The following is a 15,944-nucleotide window of genomic DNA, read 5'->3' as shown; positions in this document are numbered from 1 at the left end:
CTTTTCTCAGGCGCTGTCTCTCTGCACATATCACTCCATATCCAGGGCTTAACCATTCTGCTTTGGCATCTATTTTTGTCCCCTTTTGACTCCAGAGTCACTACTTTCAAATAAGCTGTTCCATGGCCTCCCAACTGATCTTTCAAAAATGTGAATCTGATGTCTTTCTCCTGCTCAAAGCCCTTTAACGGCTCCTTTTTTCCCAGGTTCCAGCACCAGTCTCAGAAGATCCCCGAGGCCCCCTTCACTGCCCCGGCCTGCGTCTCTACCTGTGCTCCTCTGTCCCCCTCATCTGCTCACCTGTTAACACCTGGGCCTTCTGAAGAGTCCTCTCAGGTATCTCCTCCTCCAGGGAGCCCTCTGCCTTAGTTTAGAGGATGTGATGTGACGTGGTAAGAGGGAGGAGGGAAGTGGGGGAAACGTGAGCACACTGTGTTAGAACCAGTCTGTTCTTCCTCTCCCGCAAGATGCAAGCTACCTGAGGGGAGACTTTCTCTGTGTGTCACCATGTCTGGCTGTCACTGTTGTCACCACGTGCAGAAGGAATAAGGGGAGGCAGAATAAAAGCAGGCAAAGGCCCAGGTCAGCGACAGTTCCTCCTGGGCCTGGTGGAGTTTGGGAAAGAACTCGACTAAGCTCCAGGCCGAGAGTGAAGGCACAGCAGTCAGGGCGGATGGAAGGAGGTCTCGCCTCCCAGAGCAGCTGGCTAAGCTCTCCTTCCTGCCCGCCTTCCCGATTCCACAGCAGGACCCGCCCACCTGTACTGCACACCCTTTCTGACACGTACCCTGAGTACTGTCCAGAGTCTAGGACTCAAGAATTATTTCCTGATGGACTTAATTACTTATTTAGCAGGCGATGTGGCAGAAGCACATCCTGGAGTGTCTGTTAAATCAACTGTACTTCAATTAAAAAAAAAAAAGAACCAGAGAAGGAAAGAAAAAACAAAAAGACGTGTGTTACTGTCTCTCTGTGGGTATGAGGCGTTGCGCTGGCCACTGTGGGCCATCAGAGGGAAGGCCTTCTTCTGGGCTTGCATGGGGCTGACTGTCCAGCTGGGGAGAAAGCAGAGCATGCAGGCCACATGGGGGACGAGACAGCTGGGGTGACCATGTCACAAGGCAGCATGTGATTAATTGCCAAATGGCTCAAGAATGTGGTGGTGATTGAACATGATAACATATGTCCAAGTGCCCCACCCCTCAGCACTTCTGAGCCCAGCAGGCCCTGCCGTCTGCCCCCCTCACCCAGGAGAAACCCCGTCGATGCATCTCATACAGCATAGGTACTCAGTCAGTCAGGCCAAGTCCTTCAAGTTCAGATCCCGTCCTGCCTCCCAGCCCCCAGCGCCCCCTACCCTTGAACCCAAAGATGCAGAGATGCTCAAGAGAATGTGCCATCTTGTTTCTATACAACCCACTTCCCTCCGTTGTCCATCCTTGTCCCTCCTTTAAAACCCTCCTCTTCCTTTAAAACCTAGCCTAGAGTTCCTCCATAAAGCCTGCTGGGTCTGCAGAGCTCCTTGCATACGCTGGATGGTGAATCTGTCCTGCAGCAGGAGGAGGGAGGGAGGGAGGAGAACTGCCGCAGGGTCCTAGAGAGACTGAGTACACATCGGTTGGTTTTGCAGTTGAGACCTAAGTGCTGGTGAGTGCAGAAGGTGACCTGTCCAGGTGGTTGAGGGAGGCTGCGTAAAGGAGGGAAGGTTGGACTGGACCTTAAAGGTTCAGTTCAGAGAACAGGCAGACAACGAGGAGAATCCGAGGTGGACTAGCTCTGTGTCTGACTGCTGGCAGCCCAATCGGCCTCTCAAAACAGAAACACAGAGGAGAGGGAGCAAGCCCTGCAGAGCAGAGTGGCGGGACGCAGCTTCTTTTAGCTGGAGCAGAGGGTTTACCTGAAGGAAGTCAGGAGGATGCCCTGGAGGAGGGATGGACGTAGGTGATGGAATGTGATGGAAAGACCTCAAATGCAGTGGGGGTATCTTGCAGGTGGTGGGCACCCTTTATTACTGGTGAAAACCATGGCAATCTGATCAAAGTGGTTTTGAAAGTAGGAGCCGCCCCATGACCCTGCCTTCATTTTAACACCATGGCCCAAGGCCCACCATCTCAGTGGAGCCCGAGATGCTCAGCACCCAGGCGCAAAGCCCCTCCACACACACAGCCTCACCTGGAAACGCCGGACTTTATGTAAACAAAGGCTCTGCTTCCGGCACTGCCCTTGACCTGGCTCTGAGCTGTTGATTCTTTGAGTCCATTCAGCTCTGCCCTGTCCCCTCGTGACTGTCAGTGACCCGGAAGGTGGCAGCACCCCCGCAGCAGGTGGCCTCCAGAGCTGAGTCACCGCCCTGGGAACAGTGCCCTGGCGAGGCCGGCCCGCGCAAACCGGGAGGTCTCCACCTCGCCCGGCTCTGCAAGGCTCTCAGGGCACCATCGGTGCTGCCGAGAAAGGGATCCTTTATGCATCCCGAGTGTCAAGCTGATAGGAAAAGTGAAACAGAGGCTGCGGAAGACCAAAAAGGAAACTGCCCTGATGGTCGTCTCTGGCTGGTGTTTTTGGCAAAGTGCAAAGGGTTTTTCTCAACAGTTACAGGGGCTGTGGTTGTTTTAACTGAACAGACGCAAATTATCCATTGATGGGATATCTTTAAGAATGGAATGAAGAGGATTTGAAAATGTTGGTTTAAGATTCTGTTTGACCTTGTAAAGTAAGAGAGCTCAAGGAATAAAATTACATGGAGTGACAGGATACCTAAGCTGCCAGTATCCTCAGAAAGGAGCAAATGGGGTTTAAGGTTTTTTTTTTTAATATCATTTTTTTTTTCTATCATTCATAGATACTCTGGTAGATGTTGTTTTTAAAAATTATGGTGCTTTCATTTCATCCCAAAGAAGATAAAAATGCAGTGTTACTCTTGAAAGGAAGGGTTTTTTGTTTTTTGGGTTTTTTTAGTCTGACTTGTTTACTACACCAATGAATAGAGATGACCTCAGTCTAAAAAAAACAAGTTAACCATAATCTCACTCCTTGCCTGGCAAAATAAGCCTTTATCAAGTAGCAAGAGAAGTGCAAGTCTGACCACCAAGTCGTCATCTCAGCTGATTAGATTTTCCAAAGGACAGAAACAGAAGGCTCTCTACACGTTCACAACCGGACAGCGGCTCTTGGGAAACACTCCCAGCTTACTCAGTTCCTATAAGGCCATGACAAGTCTGGTGACAATTAATCAGACATCTGACCGAATGCAAAAGCTCTACACGGTTAACTGTGCTGTGACCACTGTGAGCTTTCACAGTCGGAGACCACATCTCTGGCTTTCTGAGTATGCAGTTCTTTAACTTAAAAAGCTTAATTTTTTACACTTCACACATCATGAGCCTAGTTATTCTCCACTGCTGAAGTGTCCCTGGAGGCAGAATCCCAGTCATTTCCTTGGGCAGACTGTCTTGAGCACTGGGTGTATCTCCTTGCTCTGACAACCCTGGGACAGTTTTCAGCAAGGCCACGGAACTCACTGCTTAGTTGCCAAAGATGCTGTGAGCTGTGACTAGGAAGTTGGGTTTTCTCTGCTATTGTTTTACTTTCTGTGAGCCACACCAAAAAATATGGACAGTCAAAAATGTTCCCAGTTTCTCTGAGGCAAGAAGAACTGAGGCGAATTCTACTAGAAGCCAGAACCATGTCCTGATTCCTACAGCCTCAATAAAGGCCAAATCAAAACGGATTTGAAAGCTAGCGGCCAGTTGATTGTAGGATCTATTCCAGCCAAAAAGAATCTCTAGACTCACTGGGTTGGGGCATGTGGTTTAGAGGGAGGATTTTTTAATAAGAGCGCAGCTTTTTATTCTTTATTTTTTGACCAGTCTGGAGGGAGAACCATTATGCTTTGTGGGTAGAGACTGCAAAAAAAGAAAAAAAGTGACTTTCTGGTGACTATACAGAAAGATTAACGGGCACTGACCCTGAGTTTGGCCTGCCCGCCCTTAAGGAAGCCGGCACAGGTACCAGCCTGGAGCAGCAGAGGCAGAAGGCTCTCCACAGAAGCACTCAGGGCCCGAGGAGTTAAAAAGGCAGAGACAGCCAGTCAGCAAGTGCCCGCCTAGGCACGGATTTGTTTATCCTGCCCTTCTGAAGTCAGAGCCAACATTCTTCATGGTTTTGGATGATTCAGAATGCTTCTCTCTTGGCAGGGCCACTTTCCACACAGGGGCTTATGACCGAAGCCCCTTAGGTGTGGGCCAGAGCAGAGACCCACCTCACACTTGATGTCACAGCTTAGAATCCTCTTGTATTAGAGCAGCAGGGAAACTGTCACATACAGCTGCCTGTCTCAGAGGTGAAGACTGAACCTGGGGCCTGGGGCCTGCCAGAGGTCACTGCGCGGGTAGGCGAGGCCAGCGAGAGCCAGGCCACCCTCCTCCAACCACACAGCTCCCGTCCAAGCCCGGTGGGGGAGGCCACTGCCCTTTGAGGAATGCTTAGAAAAGGGCTTAGGTCAGAAGGAAGAACCTCATTTTTACAAAATGAAACAAATCAGTCATTTACTTGTCCCAGGCAGCTTTCCCTAAACCTCCTCTGTCCACGTGGTGAATTTATTATCTCCTGGACTTCCAAAAATAAAAATAATAGCATTGCTGTCTATGGGCCAAAATGGGAGACTTGAATATACCCGCCACTGCCCCCCCGCCACTTCTCTTTTTCTTTTTCTGGATGAGAATTAACTTATTTCACGGCTAGTTCTTAATAAAACAAACGTTGACTCCTTCCCACAGGAGACGGAATTGAGCAATGTTCTCTGAGAACACGCTGTGCTCCTTGGAGCCCTGAGTGAATGTGATGTTTAGAAGATGCTCTAGAAGCTTGGAAGTGCCTCTTGGGAATAGAGTGAAGGGGGTGGAGATGGGGTAGCGAAGCCACCGCGGCCGCCCCGGAGGAGCAGTGACTCACCCCGCCTGGCTGGCCGGGGACTTCAGGCCTCGAGACGGCCACGGGGCAGGACTCAGTTCCCCTTGAGCCCCGACGTGAACCAGTGACCTTTACTGGACCCACAGGCCGCCTCCACGTCCACAAGTACCACAGGGAAGGACGCATCAGGACCCTGGCTCTCCACCAGCGGCCTCCCCGAGCCCCTAGGCAGACGATGTCGGGGGTATTTGTACAAGGCAGCACCCCGCACCAAGAAATGAAGCCACTTCCCTGAGGAGGAAAAGCCAAAGGAAGATTCCCACCCAAGGCCTCCTGGGGGCAAGTGCCCCTTCTAGGTGGCCCGAAAGCAGCCGTCACATCACGTATCACTTTGTTAACAGTGCGGTGGTGGCGCGAACACGTCAGGAATATCAATTAAGCATGTCCGACAAGATCTGTTCGTGGGAGGAGCTGTCCCGTAGTGCCAGTAAGTGCCACCTTCCCTCCTGCCAGGCCTGGAATTCGGGGTGGAGGACTCGGCTTGTGTTGAGCTTCTAAGCATGATTTTAGGGGATAAATAATAATGCTTTCCTCTCCATCACTCGTATTGTCTTCATTTTTAAGACAGACTGTGTATTTTAAAAAGAGCCAGGAATAAGCGTTCGGTCGTGTCCCCAGCGACCTTTCCCAGGCATCAAGGCTGCTGGGTGTCCACATGCCGCCCCAAGGTGGGGGGACCCCAGGAGGGGCCTGGGCACTGGTTTAATGTCCTGTCTACCACTGAGTTTTAAAACTCTGGTTTTGTTATATACATGTGTCCTTAAAAAATTTAGAATCTAGCAAATGTTTCAAATTTAAGCCACAAGTAAAATTTTCCTAGCAGAAAATTACATGATAAAACTAGAGAAACAGAATAGAAAGCCACTCAGGGTTCTCCTTAAGGTTTGTGCATTTGCGTTGGGCTCAAAGGTGCTTCCAGTCCTGTGGGGCGAAGCAAGGGAGGGGGTGTGCAGTCAGAGGTGGGCCACAACCCCGACCTTCCAGACAGATGGGGATACCTGTACACCCTGTTCATCAAGGCCTCCTGAGAAAGGGCTCCCAGCCTCTCTCGGGAAACCAGAAGGACCCAACCACCCTCATTTCTTCTTGCCCACACCTCTGCAGACGTGGAGACTAGAAGGCCCTGGGGAAGATTATTATCCTGACCCTGCAGTCCAGGGCCTCAGCTTTGGGTCCCCATAGACCCTAGAGGCTAACCCCTGTCCTGGTACCTAAACCCCACCTTGCCCGTTTGTCTAGACCCCCACGAGCCCGCTGAGGCCGTGAGGACTGGGACCCCGGCCGGTTCACTATGTGTCTCCAGCCCAGTGCTTCCCACATAAAGTCCGACAACACCTCTTTCTCCTGTTCTTCATAAATTTCGTGTGTTCTCTCACCTGCTGCCACCTCAGATCTCTCTTTCACTGTGTGTGTGCACACGCATGTGCGCGTGGGGAGGGCAGAATGCACACGCGAACTTGCTCTCTCACACACAGCAATCCTGTGTTGCCTCAAATACCTTGTAGTCTAGTTTCCCAAAGTTCCCACATGCAGTGACTTTCGCCCATGTTCGCTGACTTCACCACCCCCCACCCCAACCCTCCGCCACGTTTAACTCAGTGTCAGCATCCCCTCCGGTCCTTCCACCTGCCTGCTCCACTCCTGTGGAGCCCAGCTCAGACCCCATTCCTCTTCGAACCCCACCCCGCCCCCACCCCCAGCCAGCCCCGTGCTCACGCAGCCCTGAATGACTGCGGCGCCGTCCTCTGCGTGCACTCTGAAGTACTCACCCGTTCTGTATGTGAGCGGCCGTTCCACCATCACACTGTATGGTCACGTGCAGGTGCACCGCATCGTATACTGTACCTGGTTTTCTGCTGTCTGGCCCAGTGCTGGGCTCTGAGGAGGCGATCAGTGAATGCCTGCTGACTGGCTTTGACGTTTCTGTCTTCTTTGTGCTTAGTCGCTAAAGTCGTGACCGACTCTTTGCGACGCTATGGACAGGCTCCTCCGTCCCTGGGATTCTCCAGGCAAGAATGCTGGAGCGGGCTGCCGTTCCCTTCCCCCGGGGCTGTCAGTGCCGTAGTGTTGAGAAGGGACTTGCGACCCTGTTGCACTGTTGTCAGTCCCTCCACGAAAGACGTGACTGTCCCATCCCCTCCCGTGGATATGACCCAAGCTGGCCCCCACACAGGCGGTCTTCTTTCGGGGCCCTCATTATGTCCTGTCATCATCTCTTTGTTTATTTACGTGGGACTCACCTGCCATGTTTGTTCTTCTGTCCTCTGAGCCTCATTCACCTCCTGGTACATTGTCATCTCTGTGAAACTGTGACACACGACTAGATGGATGGACGTGGTTAGAAGATTCCCATCCCGGTTTTGGATTGTATATCTTTTCTCTTCCCGAACTCTTGACTCCCCGTCAACATCCCTTGGCTTATGTGCTACCCTTTCCCTCCAGAGAAGCCCCAAGACCCACAGCCTCCATGTACTGATGTCCAGTCTGATGTCAGTGTTTCACGCCAACTTTAACATATTGATCATAATGCCTTAGGAAATGTTATCCAGAATATCACGAGCCATCCTCTCAGAGGGAGGGGAACGTGGGGGTGATGGGGTGATTGACATTTGAAGAGCTGTGTACCTACCATGTGTCTTATTTGAGTAAGTCATGTTTACACAACTCTGAGAATTAACATTATTATTTCCACTTTATAAATGAGGGAACTAGGCTTCCCCAGTGGCTCAGATGGTAAAGAATCTGCCTACAATGCAGGAGACCTGGGTTCGATCCCTGAGTTGAGAAGCTCCCCTGGAGGAGAACATGGCAATCCACTCCAGTATTCTTACCTGGAGAGCTCCGTGGACAGAGGAGCCTGGCGGGCTACATTCCATGGGGTCTCAAATCGGACACAGCTGAGCAACTAAGCACGCAGCACAAAGCTTACAGCTTGTCCAAGCTGCGTAACAGGTGTCAGCGGGAAAATTCGAATCCTGGTGTTGTTGATCTCCAAGCTTATATTGTTGTCTCTCTGTTCCCAGTTTAAACAGACCATTAAATGGGAGGTTGCTTAACAGCACTTGAGATGGAAAAGGCAGTACAGAAGTACTGACTCAGATGAGCTAATGCTCACGAGGAAAGGCCAAGATAAGGAAAAGATACTGGTAGACTGCTTCTGGGCAGGGATTGACTAGGACCAGCTTCTAACACCTTAAAGGTTCAAGAGATTGACCTAAGAAGACCACCGTTGGGGGCCGCGGTGGCAGAGGGCTGTCGGTGGAAAGTGTAGGCTAACCCCTGACCGACCGCCCCCCCCATCCAAGGAAAGCAGCAGGAATCCCGAGTGAAGTGTGCTGTCCCCTTGGTGACGGGCTGGGGACTAGCCTCAGCCTTGTGCTTACATGAGAGCAGCTGGCAGGAGGCACCATCCCCCGTGCTCATGGGAGGCAGAGGGCGGAGATGTCAATGGAAAACGCCTCTGGCACACTTATGTTCTCACGGTTGAGAACCTTAGCACCAGCTTATATCGTCTTCTTGACCAAATTCTTTTCGCACTCTGATGCCCACGTGTGTAAGTCTCAGGAGGCTGCAGGCACGGGGCACAGAGTGCTCCCACAGTCCTCAGAGGAGTGACTGTCAGGATGGGAGAAGCATCCGCAGAATGAAGCTTTATCTCCAGCTCTTGCAGGAAGAGGTTAGCTGGAGGACTTCCCAGCACCTAAAATGAACTACTCAAAATACTTTTCCCAGATACTGGAAAGCCCCCAGGTAATAGTCTGACTGCACGTCTCAGTTAACCATCACAAAGGGAAAGAGCTCCTCTCTGACTTAGGTGATCTTGTGTTTATGGGCAGGCGATTTCGGAAACCGCTGTCACACGTGGTATTTAACTATCCCAGAACAGTGTGTGACTCCGTTGTGGCCAGAATTTTGTGCTTACCCTGATAAATCTTCCCACATGTTCTCCATTTGCTTGACTTCTTTTCAGATTGGCTTTTCTGTTGTAAGCACAACAGAAAATATCTATATATTTCACCTAAAATATCTCTATAATTTACCTATATCTCTATGAAATATATCTATTGCTTTCTCTCAACCGTTTCTCTTACTGGTCAAGATCCTCTTGGATTCAACCCCGACTCTGAAGGGTCTTCCTGACATAGTGTGTCCCTGTTCCGAGGGCACCCTGAGGCACCCGAGCACAAGTCCCTCCCCCTCAGAAGCACTGGGCCGAAAGGCTGCTCCCGGGAACCAGGTTCTGACCCGTCCTCTGAGGAGCCAGCTGCTCTCTGCCTGCACTGTGTTGACATTCCTTCTCCAAGGGGTTGTAACCATTAACTTAAGACATTTCACTAGGCAGTCACTTGCCAAGACAGAGTTTCCGGCATGGCACTGCTGAGTCACTCAGCCTCCCACTGGCTGAAAAGTGAAGGCCTGAGAGCCAGGACCTCCCTAGGTGAACTCTCCTTGAAGCTGCTCTGAAGCCCCCTGGGGAGTCAAGCAGGTCCCATGTGCAGAGACTCAAGCCTTTCCTCAAACCACCAGTTTTCAGGAACCTGGGCTCCCAGTCCTCCCCTGATGTGGTGAAAGGTGCATTCCACCCCTCAAGTTAGATCACAAGGGGACAGTGTCCCTGGAACCTGTTCTAGATTGTCCTCCACCTGCTTCCCAAGCAGGGAAGAGGTCAGATGTGCAGACCCGTGCTGCCCTCTGCTGGCCGTCTGGAGTCTGTGCCGCTGCAGCCCAAAGTGGCAGGATTAGTTCTGAAAATATTAACAGAAGCCACCTGTGCGGGCTGCTTTCTTGCCCTTCTTCGTGTTAGAGGTAGAGGGTCAATACAGTGTTTTATTTCATAAGACGTCTACCTGAACGCACCTTGATGGGCGGCGGAATGCTCTGCGGACAGTCTGCTTAGCAGCAGCACACCAGCTCCACACAGAGGGGGGAGGTGCACACCACTTGGCGGACAGAACCCTATCAAACTGCGTGTCTTAATCAAGCAGGATACAGAAGGTGTGCTTCTAAAAAACTCCCCTTCTAAAAAACTCATCTCTGAGTAACGGGAGAGAAAACGCCTGACTTTGTTCCTCTGTGGCTCTGGGATGTTCCCTAAGGGCTCATACTGTCATTTAAATTCTAGGTGCTGATCTTCTGAACAAACGCTCCCTGAGGATTTCCATGCCTGGAACTTATCCGCCAACAGACTGCTGTGACACCTAACGTAAGTAGAGGCTCTTGCTCCTAAATCAGTCTCAAGGGTGCTTTGTTCTATTTTGTTCCTGGAGGATCCCCCCAGTAAAAATTTTTAAATGGTCATCAGCGTTCTTTCTCTTGTTTCTTTTCTCTGAAACATTCAACTTCCGATTTACTATCAGAAAAAGTCTTATGATATGAACTCCTGCTTAGAAGCAAGGGTATGGAATCCCATATTCGGGTCTTAGAATGGGAAGAGGAGAAAAAGGCAGAAAATATTAAAGCTGCTCACTCCAGCCAGTTCAGCTGGAGATGCCATTCACAGATCCAAGGGCATCTTTTCAGGGTGTAGTACTCACCAGACTCCTGTGCAGAGCGACTGTGGAAATGTGCCCCATACAGCTCAGGGGTGAGCCCCCGTGATGTGGGGGCCCCTCTGTTTGGCAGCCAAGGCCGATGTCATAGCCACATCTCCGCTTACAACATGCGGAAGGAAAACCTGTCTTGTTTTTATTATCCTCACCATCACTTACTGAGTGTGTACATGTGCCATTTCTAGTTCTACTTGCTTCTCCTCGGTCTTCACTCTCACATCAGCCTTCCGTGGTGTGGGTCCTCTTATTACACAGGTGTGATTTCCCAGATGGGGAGACTGAGGCCTGGAGATTAAGTAACTTCCCCCAGGTTGTGCGGGGAGTAAGGTTCGGCTCCACAAGTCTGCGCTGGACCAGCCCACCAAACGCCCCGCAGAAACAGGCAGCTTTGGAGGACGAGCAGTGGGGCTGCATCTGGAGACAGTGTTCTAGCACCGCCACAATCCCCTGTGGGAAGGGGCTGCTGGACTTCAAAAAGCCTGGAGCTTCATTAAGATTAGTGGGAGAACAAAGCTTTAGAGAGGACCTAACTTAAGTTTAAGGTCACACTGCAAGTCAGAGTGTAGCTGATGGCCTTGGACCAAACCTTACCAATTTCTGAGTTTTCGCTTTCCTCTTGGTCGTTAGGTGCCACCTCTGCTAATAGTGACCAAAGCTGGTTTCAGTGGTGTTTGTATATGCTTCTTGGTGAAACCCTGTAGCTCAGCCAGTTTATGTTCAGAGATCCACATGGCCCTGTGAAAGTTGGCTCTTACAATATCTATAAAGGGCAAAGAAGGATGACGAAGAGCCTGGGCCTGGAATCAAGCGAAGTGGAGTCTGATCCCTGGTCTTCTCAGTCCTAAGCTTTTTGACCAGAGCTGGTCCTGCGCCCTCACTAAATCTCTCTTCCTTCACCTGGGAACTGGAACTAATACCACGAGCCTTGTAGGTGGTTGTGAACATGAGAAAATGCATAGAAAGCATGCAGCACAGTGTTTGGCCCAGAGTAAGTCTTCCAAAAGTGGAAGCTATTATTCAGAGAACCTTTCCATCCACTTCTCAGTTCATGTTGGCCTTCCTCCTACAAAGGCACTGCAGTGTCCCAGCCATCTAAGAAAACAACATTTGTGTGTAATGCTTTAAAAATACAGATGTTTCCTTATACTGAAATCCAGATGCCTCTAAGAAGCACTGTAGGACAGGAATCTGTATCTCCATTCTCTAGATCGGCATAAGGCTCAGCAAAATTAAATGATCGCCCAAGATCCCACAGCTAGTCGACAGCACGGCCCAGTGCCAGATCCTGAGCCTCTTATTCATCCATTTCCTGTAAGAAAATAGTTATTAAAAAAAAAAAAAGAAAATAGTTATTAAAGGCACGTAAGTCAACAGAGAACCACCTCCCACCATAGGATCCAGCACCTTCCAACCGATAAAAGCTGTATCTTTAGTCCTAAATATCCAGGCTAGGACTCTCATATCCTGATGTCTGTTAACATTTTGAAGCTACCTTCTCAAGAAGTGTCATGGTCAGATACCATCTCCTTGTGAAATCCTCAAGCCCCAAGGGACGTTATCTTAATCCAGTTAGCTCGTGCAAGAACCAACTGGCATTTACTTCAGGGAAGACAAGATGTTTCCGCTCTTCCGCTTTTGCCACACAGGCGTTACCGTGTGGCTCACTGATTCACATTTCTGGCTCTAACTTTTCTATCAGATCTGGGAGAAAAAATACAGAGAAGGGCAACTTGCTCAAAAACAGCATGAAGGTCAAAGAACCGCAGGCGGGATTTTGAAATGGAAACGCATCCTTGTGGCCCCTGGGCTGAGAGGCACCAAGGAAGGATTTTGTTCTGGAAAGGTGGTTACTTGGCTGCTGGAGATGGAGAGTTTAACAATGTTAAGTGTGTCCTATGTGTAAGAAAGATTTGTTAAAAAATAACATTCCTTTCAAATGATGCAGTACCTTCCACTGTCAAGGGTTCAAATAGAAACACCCTGAGTTACAGAAACTCAGCCCTGCCCTCTCCTGGCCTGGAAATACAGAACAATCAGGTGGATTGTTGGAGGTGGGAGGATGGGGAGGAGTGGAAACATGTTGTTTACTGAGCAGTCTTTCCCTGCAGTTGACTGTCACTGAAACGCTCATCAAAGCAAGCAGATACCACGTGCTGTCGTCCTGGATGCGTCCTGGAAAGAGAATGAACTGTTAACTTATCAACTTTGTTTTCCACTTCCCTACTAGTAAACAATGCGATTTTTTTTTTCCCTCTGTGTTAATTCAATAGCCAGTCTGCCCACAGACCTCTTTGAAGAAAACCAACCTCTTGCTTTAGAAGATTATACACAGAGTCCTAACTCAAGATCTCTAGTTCACTGTATTTTGGTTTAAGTCATTTTACAGTCACCAACTAAGTACTTAGTTGCTTATTACAAAATTCAGAGAAGTATACTACATGACTGATGCTTGTGCCGATTACTGTGTGTCTGCTGGGAATGCCTCCTCACGTGGAGGGATATACATGGGAAAGGATATATCCACCTTTGTTCTTCTGCTGAATTTTTTGAAAAATATACTTAAAAGGATAACACAGAAAACTTACCTTATCTCCGTTTTTGCTAAGGGAACAGAACAGTATGGTTTGTAATATAGTATGTGTAATGTATGTGCATGAAGTGCGTGGGTGGGTTTGACATATATTTGATGTATAAGGTATGTGTGATTTTATTAGGCATAAGTAACAAGAAGCAATTCACTCTTCACTTTTCTTCAGGAAAACGTTTTCTCCGTAACTGAAGTGTCAGTCATTTGAAAACAAAACAAAACTTCTGATTGTCAGTATGCAAAAGCTGTAACTAGTCCTTGTAAAACATAAGCAGACCTTTTTGTTCTGGATTCTGGGTTTTTTTAAACCAAAAATGATTGAGAACAGTCTGGCTGCATCTTGCGTACTTCAGACACTGTTATTATCAATTACAATAGGATATCCAGAAGGAACAAAATTAGTGACATAGTTATTTGAGAGTGCCAGTGATTACATGTGTCTTGGCACTTTTTCGGGTTTAAATGCTTGAATTGACTCTCCGATTGAAATATTTAACTGCCTGTCACTTCACAACATATGTGCATTCCTTTGCAGTAACTTTGATGAAGTGATTGCTACCCAGCTCTGCAGCCCAATGGTATTCTATTTCCTTATTTAAAGAGATGAGGAAACTAGCCTAGTAGCAGTAGGCACATACATGCGCCTTTTTCATTGTAAAGGATGAGTCTGTGTTGCAATCTCCTGATGAAGGGGTCAGTGGCCAAGCCTGTCAAGGATAAGAATGTGAGCTGAACTCCGTGCCCTCCTGGCTTATTAACATCCTGCTGAGCCCACCTGGAATCCTCAACCACATGCACGTTTAATTGGATGTTCTTCCCACACTCATTTGATGTATGAGGCAAGTCAAGAAGAAGAGCTAAGTTTCTGTTAATTAATCTTTAAGCAAAGAGAGCAGAGTGAAGTGAGTGGTTACAACCAAGATTCAAACCCATTCTCACAAGATGATGTTGACATGAGAAAAGCAAAAAAGGATGGGGAAATGTTTTAAGTTAAAAGAAACCAGATTCTTGGTGAGTGAACCTTGACAGGATTTGGGGTAGAACATAACCCAAAAAAACCATAAAAGAAAAATTTTTGGAGAAAGTGGGAAAAGTTGGATATAGGCTCGATGTTAGATGATACTAAGGAATTGTTCATTTTCTTAGGTATGAATAAAATATCATAAATATATGGAAGGATTGCCCCATTTTTCTTTAGACCTGCTTAAAAAGTTAGGAGCACAATGTCACAATGGTTGTTGATTCACTTTCAAATGATTCAGCAAAAAGTATACATATGTCATACATGTAGATAATATCACTAAAGCAAAAGTAGCCAAAATGAACAGTTATTGAATTTAGGTGGAATAAATTTAGGAATTCATTCATTGTCATTCAAATGTAATGTGTGTCTGAAATTTTTCATAACAGTTTTAAAAAAAGAATGCACATCTCTTTGGTTGGGTGACCTGGACACACTAAGTATCTTCTTGGATCCCTGGAATCCTAAAGGGAATGGCAGTAAGCTTCCTAATAAATAATATGAAGAATGATAATGGGAAGGAGAAAAGAACTGCAGCAAAGAACAATTTAAGGAGAACCAGGGGTGCAGTGAACAGAGAGGAGCATAACCTTAAGTAAAGCCAACAGGAATCCTTAACAAACAGATGCAATCTAAGGGATTCCATTCTGGAAAAAAACACTTGGCTCTCACTAGCATCAATATATTACTTTGCCTCTGACCTATTATGTTATCTCTTTAAGGCCGCCCCAAATCGTAGTCATCCTTTGAATCACAATCTAAGGGATTCCATTCTGGAAAAAAACACTTGGCTCTCACTAGCATCAATATATTACTTTGCCTCTGACCTATTATGTTATCTCTTTAAGGCCGCCCCAAATCGTAGTCATCCTTTGAATCAAACAAAATTATCTTCAGATGAAAGCACTAGGTTTAGGAAAGCGTGGTCTGAGCTTGTACCAGAGCTCCCACTTACTTGGTACCATTTACATGTATGTTGTACCACTTTGACTCATCCTGCGCTGGGCACTCCAAGCCCTGGGTCAGCCCCGGCTGACATTTTACCTAAGTAGAGGGTTTCCCTTGACCTCCCACCGGGAGTAAAGAAGCTGACCTGTGCCTTGCTTCTGAATGATAAAAACTGAGTCTTTGGGCAGCTCGAGAATAAAAGAGTCGCAGCCACTGCCCCACACCCCCATCAGCTCTGGAGACAGGCACAGAAGTAAAAGCATATAGATGTGCTAAGGCTTTCCTTAGACCACAAAGGAAATACCTCACAGTGAGGTTTCAACTCTTCCCTTCCCAGGTTGTCTTGTTTATTGTAAGAGAGCATTCCAAAGGAAGAACAGATCTTAAAGCTTCTTCAGGAAGCTGGTTTCATATGGTGGTTTAGATTTAAATAGTGATTGTCTAGCACCATTTGAAATCAGTGTTCTTGGGGGAGACCAGCTGCGCCGCCGGTGGCAAAAGGGACAAATGGGACCAAGCCCTGAAGACCAGCTGGCGAGGAGAGCCTGCCTGGAGCTGTGCTGATGCAACCCACCGCTGTCAGCGGTGAGCAGTGGCCTTAGAAACAACAGGTCAACCATGTGACATCTCACTCCTCGAACTTCACACTCATCTGTGCGATAAACCTTCTAGAGCACTCTTCCTGTGACACAGCCTCCACCGCGCGTGCATTAAAGCAGAGAGTGTGGCATTTGGTAGATTTATTAATCTTAGGGCCTTCCCAACCCTCGCCTCCTCCTGTGACCCCCCTTAGAGGATGACTGATTTCTTTTGGTGTTCAGAGTCAATATAATTTTCTAGCACCATCTGAAATCGGTTATAATGATTGGGG

The sequence above is a fragment of the Muntiacus reevesi genome, chromosome 6 (genome assembly GCF_963930625.1).
Source record: "Muntiacus reevesi chromosome 6, mMunRee1.1, whole genome shotgun sequence".
Classification (NCBI taxonomy): Eukaryota; Metazoa; Chordata; class Mammalia; order Artiodactyla; family Cervidae; genus Muntiacus; species Muntiacus reevesi.
This window is presented reverse-complemented; position numbering follows the sequence as displayed.